At 43.5% G+C, this 5746-nt stretch overlaps 1 pseudogene; it reads right to left on the bottom strand.

Moving 5' to 3' along the window:
• LOC111951661 (testican-2-like) overlaps positions 1 to 5746 on the bottom strand; it is a 79821-nt pseudogene that overhangs the window by 10841 nt on the left and 63234 nt on the right.

Genomic DNA, 5746 nt, shown 5'->3' on the forward strand with positions numbered 1-5746 from the left:
AGAGGTCAGGATTAAGTGACTCCAAATATCACTAGAAAATAAATGAGAATCCACAATGTAAATCTGATATGATGCTGGCCCTAGTTAACTTTTCCCTTATGCAGTGCTGGCCCTATTTAACTTCTTACCTGATGCAGTGCTGGTCCTATTTAACTCTTACTTGATGCAGTGCTTGTCCTATTAACTCTTACTTGATGCAGTGCTGGCCCTATTTAACTCTATGATGCAGTGCTGGTCCTATTAACTCTTACTTGATGCAGTGCTGGTCTATTTAACTCTTACTTGAGCAGTGCTGGTCCTATTTAACTCTTACTTGATGCAGTGCGGTCCTATTTAACCTCACTGATGCAGTGCTGGCCTATTAACTCTTACCTGATGCAGTGCTGGTCCTATTTAACTCTACCTGATGCAGTGCTGGTCCATTAACCTTCCTATGCAGTCTGGTCTATTAACTCTTACTTAATATTGTTTATGTATTTTTATTTAACCTTTATCTAACTAGGCAAGTCAGTGCTGACCTTAAGAACTCTTACCTGATGCAGTGCTGGCCCTATTTAACTTACCGATGCAGTGCTGCCTATTAACTCTTACCTGATGCAGTGCTGGCCCATTTAACTCTTACCTGATGCAGTGTGGCCTTATACTAACTCTACTGTACTGGCTCTTAACTTATTGAGACAGTTATGAAATGACAGAGAAGGTGGATAACCTTTTAAAGGGTTGGAGCGTATTTGAACCACGACCTGCAGTGGGGAGAGGAGTATACCTGTCTCAGCTGGGAGTATGCTGGTAGATCACAGACTCTGAACCTGTACCAATCTACCTCTTACCTGATCCAGAGGTAGCCCCTGCTGTGTTGCTGGCTCCAGTCTTGCTGTTGTGTTCAGCTTGGCGTTGCCCTGCAGCAGCTGGAACCAATCCCTCAGCCTGTCCCCAGATCAGACAGGTCCTGCCCTGTACAACTCTCTATGGGGGGGGAAGAGAGACAGAGAAGAGACAGAGACAGAGACAGAGGAGAGAGAGAGAGAGAGAAATAGGAGAGAGAGAAAGTTATTGTATAGCATTGCAGTTTGTGTGTGTGTGTGCATGTGTTTGTGTACTCACCATGCTCTGACCTCTGTCTCTTTGGTTGGGGCCGCAGTTGGACAAGGACAAAGACCTGAACACTTCATAGTCAACTCCTTCCCTGTGAGGCAGCCTGCTGCTCCAGTTTACACTGCAACACACACACACGCGACGTGCACACACACCTCTTATCAGGCTAGTATCTCTGTGTTTGTGTTTATTAGTGAATTACAACACGCTGTAATGTTGTTGTGTTTCTCTGGATCTAGAGCTTGTACATAATGCTTCAGATACAGTAAGAAGTAACAGTGTGGACGGCCTCCAGAGATATACAAATTAGTTAGAGGTTAACAGTTTGGACAGCCTCCATAGACATACATATATAATTAGAGGTTAACAGTGTGGACAGCCTCCATAGACATACAGATATAGTTAGAGGTTAACAGTGTGACAGCCTCAATAGACATACAGATATAGTTAGAGGTAGCAGGTGGACAGCCTCCATAGACATACAGATATAGTTAGAGTTAACAGTGTGGACAGCCTCCATAGACATACAGATATAGTTAGAGGTTAACAGTGTGGACAGCCTCCATAGACATACAGATATAGTTAGAGGTAACAGTGTGGACAGCCTCCATAGACATACAGATATAGTTAGAGGTTAACAGTGTGGACAGCCTCAATAGACATCCAGATATAGTTAGAGGTTAACAGTGTGGACAGCCTCAATAGACATCCAGATATAGTTAGAGGTTAACAGTGTGACAACCTCCATAGACATCCAGATATATAGAGTTAACAGTGGACAGCCTCCATAGACATACAGATATAGTTAGAGGTTAACAGTGTGGACAGCCTCCATAGACATACAGATATAGTTAGAGGTTAGCAGTGTGGACCGCCTCAATAGACATCCAGATATAGTTAGAGGTTAACAGTTTGGACAGCCTCCATAGACATACAGATATAGTTAGAGGTTAACAGTGTGGACCGCCTCCAGAAATATACAGATATAGTTAGAGGGTAACAGTGTGGACAGTCTCCATAGATATAGACAACACAAAGACAAAGGGCTGTGATAAATAGCCTCTGAGGACCAGAGAGTTGTTGTGGTGACGCATCTCTCCCATGTGTTTCTATTGATTTATGCTTTATCTTCTCTGACCTTGTTGAGAATGATGTGTTGAAGAGGAAAAGGGGAATTAAATGACTAAGTTCGATTCATATAAAGGCTCATTTGAGATATAAGAAAATTGTGACTTGTCACTTTGTGTGTGCGCTGCTGTACCTGGGAGGCGTAGTTGTGTCCGTCAGAGCCACACACAGGACCAGAGGAGGAGATGGGACAGGGCTGACATCCTCCTTCAGGAGARCTCAGGGCAGGCTGCTTCAGTCTACAGAGCGTGCGCGCACAAACACACACACACGCACCACGCGCACACACGCACCACACACACACAGTATTTGAGCAGGCTGCTTTACTTAAGACACAGAGGACAAAGAGGTTCTGCTTCCAATGGCTTGGTGGCAGCAGTAATGTATACTGAACAAAAATATGAATGCAACATACAACAATTTCAACAGTTACAGTTCATATAAGGAAATCAGTCAATTMAAATAAATAAATTAGGCCCTAATCTGTGGATTTCATATGACTGGGCAGGGTCACAGCCATGGGTGGGCCTGGCTCCCAAGTGGGTGGGCCTGGGAGGGCAGTAACACAGCAGAGGCTACCTCTGGATCAGGTAAGAGGTAGATGGTACAGGTTCAGAGTCTGCGATCTAGTAGTATCACCCACTGGGGAGATAACCCATTCTGATTGGCTGGGCCTTTCCCCACAAAAGGGCTTTATTTTATTATTACAGACAGAAATACTCCTAAGTTTCACCAGCTGTCTGGGTTGCTGGTCTCAGACGATCCCGTAGGTGAAGAAGCCGGATATAGAAGTCGTGGGCTGGCGTGGTTACACATTGTCTGCGGTTGTGAGGCTGGTTGGACAAACTGCCAAATTCTCTAAAACGAATTGGCATGCTGACTGCAGGAATGTCCACCAGAGCTGTTGCCAGAGAATTGAATGTTAATTGCTCTACCATAAACTGAGGCGGCTTATGGTAGAGAAATTAACATTAAATACTCTGGCAACAGCTCTGGTGGACATTCCTGCAGTCAGCATGCCAACTGCAAACTCCCTAAAAACTTGAGACATCTGTGGCATTGTGTTGTGTGTCAAAACTGCACATTTTAGAGTGGCCTTTTATTGTCACCAGCACAAGGTGCACCTGTGTAATGATCATGCTGTTTAATCCYCTTCTTGATATGCCACACCTGTCAGGTGGATGGATTATCTTGGTAAAGAAGAAATGCTTACTAACAGGGATGTAAACAAATTTCTGCACAAKATTTGAGAACATTTCTGGGATCTTTTATTTCAGCTCATGAAACATGGGACCAACACTTTACATGTTGCATTTATATTTTTGTTCAATGTACTTCACACTAGCAACATTACAGTGAATTGTGTTGCATACATCAGTTCGGCTTCGAATTTCACCTCAGAATAAATCTATATATTTATATTTTATTTTGTGAAAGCTTGTGTTGTGATAATGTAGTTTGATGGAGGTTTTCTACCTGTTAACACATCCACAGACATGTCCTGAGGATCCATCCACAGGATCCTATCACAACAACCACAGGGTATTTATAGAGCTAGCGACGTACAGTATCAGTACAGTACACCTAGAGGTGTTTAATTATCTGTCTGCAGCACAGGAGATTGGTAGCTCCTTAATTGGGGAGGACAGGCTCGTGGTAATGGCTGGAGGGTCACTCCGTTCCAGCCATTATTATGAGCCGTCCTCCCCTCAGCAGCCTCCTGTGGTCTGCAACACAGCAGTATCATTAAACATCAAGCTGTAATGAGGGAGAGATTAATTAAGAAAACACACTTTACTGTTAGAGAGCTAACTGTAGAAAAATGATTTAATTCACTAACCTTAGAATTACCATTGAATGGGGTGTGAGACCAATCTACACACACTCACCTGTGCTCGAGCTTCTTGCGGTTGACACACACAGCCCTCTGGTATCCCTGGGCGATACACACCTTGTTTCGGCTACACTTCACCTTCTGACAGGGGTCTTTGGTGGTGTCAACATCTGTGGAAAGACAAGGAGATGCCATTTCCATCGCTATTCACATGACCCTAACACATCTGGACAAGAGGAACACCTATGTGAGAATGCTGTTCATTGACTACAGTTCAGCATTCAACACCATTGTTCCCTCCAGGCTCAGAACCCTGGGTCTGGACACCASCCTCTGCAACTGGATCCTGGACTTCCTAACGAGCACACTCTTAGAAAAAAGGGTTCCAAAACAGTTCTGTGGCTGTCCCCATAGAAGAACCCTTTTTGGTTCCAGGTAGAACTCTCTGTGGAAATGGTTATACATGGAACCCAAAAGGGTTCTACCTGGAACCAAAAMGGTTTTACCTGGAACKAAAAGGGTTTTACCTGGAACAAAAAGGGTTTTACCTGGAACAAAAAGGGTTTTACCTGGAACAAAAAGGGTTTCTTGAAAGGGTTCTCTTATGAGGACAGCCGAAGAACTCTTTTTGGTTCATCAGGTTTATCATGAAGGCAGTCAAATTCCTCGTGACCGTTTAGTCACGGTAATTAGGCTTCTCCAAGCTGCTGATGGTCATTAGTAGCCTACCAAACTTGCTAACTGCGTGGTACTCAGCACTCTATTGTCCCTCTATTCACTCTGACATCAATACAAATGTAATCGGAAATCTAATCAAACACTTAATGAGAACCCATGAGCTCATGTTGCGCAATATTTCTATAGGCTATGCAATTGCCGAGTGATGGCCTTTACTAAAAATAGGAAGATCCCATCAGCTTTCTATAGGCTAGGCCTACTATATTTATTTCTCAACTTTCCTAATATTATGCACATTGCTTATTTTTACAACAGGAGTATAGCCTACTTGGCTGGCATGAAAATGAAACACGGGAAAAGCGTCCTCCATTCCCTATTTAAGTGCATTGACGACATATATTTGAGACAGGTGCATGATAATGGTCCGTTCTAAATCAATTTCACACATATATTATTTAGTACAGTCGTGGCCAAAAGTTTTGAGAATGACACAAATATTAATTTCCACAAAGTTTGCTGCTTCAGTGTCTTTAGATATTTTTGTCAGATGTCAGATGTTACTATGGAACACTGAAGCATAATTACAAGCATTTCATAAGTGTCAAAGGCTTTTATTGACAATACATGAAGTTCATGGAAAGAGTCAATATTTGCAGTGTTGACCCTTTCTTTTCAAGACCTCTGCAATCCGCCCTGGCATGCTGTCAATTAACTTCTGGGCCACATCCTGACTGTTGGCAGCCCATTCTTGCATAATCAATGCTTGGAGTTTGTCAGAATTTGTGGGTTTTGTTTGTCCACCCGCTCTTGAGGATTGACCACAAGTTCTCAATGGGATTAAGTTCTGGGGAGTTTCCTGGCCATGGACCCAAAAATATCGATTCCAGTGATCTTACTGACTTATACACACAGCGCCCTCTCCGCTTAGGCTTCCACTCCCACAATTTGCCCAGTACGAGGGAGCGAAGCATTAGGACGCCCGTGCACCACATCCCCAAGGCTTCAGGCCCT

Source organism: Salvelinus sp. IW2-2015, linkage group LG25 (genome assembly GCF_002910315.2).
Source record: "Salvelinus sp. IW2-2015 linkage group LG25, ASM291031v2, whole genome shotgun sequence".
Taxonomy (NCBI): Eukaryota; Metazoa; Chordata; class Actinopteri; order Salmoniformes; family Salmonidae; genus Salvelinus; species Salvelinus sp. IW2-2015.